This window comes from Brassica oleracea, chromosome C9, assembly GCF_000695525.1.
Source record: "Brassica oleracea var. oleracea cultivar TO1000 chromosome C9, BOL, whole genome shotgun sequence".
NCBI lineage: Eukaryota > Viridiplantae > Streptophyta > Magnoliopsida > Brassicales > Brassicaceae > Brassica > Brassica oleracea.
Window position 1 is genome coordinate 15,896,761 of NC_027756.1, and position 547 is coordinate 15,897,307.

Genomic DNA, 547 nt, shown 5'->3' on the forward strand with positions numbered 1-547 from the left:
TGTTGACTTAGAAGATATCCTGACACCGGAGTTTCCATAGGATACCGCAATAGCAGAAGGAGAAATCTCTCAAGACGAGAGTGATGAAGCTGAAGAAAGTGATGATTCTGAAGTGGTCCCATATACACCAGTCACAGAGTTACGACAGTCAAGCAGAATCATCAGAAAGCCTGTAAGATTTTATCCATCACTCAACTACATTCTGCTCACAGACAGAGGCGAGCCTGAATGTTATGAGGAAGCTATGCAAGTTGATGAGTCGATCAAGTGGGAGCTTGCAATGAACGACGAGATGGACTCGTTGTTATCCAGTCACACGTGGGAGTTAGCAGATTTTCCTAAGGAGAAAAAGGCATTGCATAACAGGTGGGTCTACCGAATAAAAGAAGAACCTGATGGAAGTAAGCGCTATAAAGCGAGGCTTGTTGTGAAGGGATTCCAACAAAAAGAAGACGTTGACTACACTAAAATCTTCTCTCCTGTAGTCAAGATGGTGACCATCAGAACGGTTCTTGGGCTGGTAGCACAAGAAGATCTGCATCTTCAA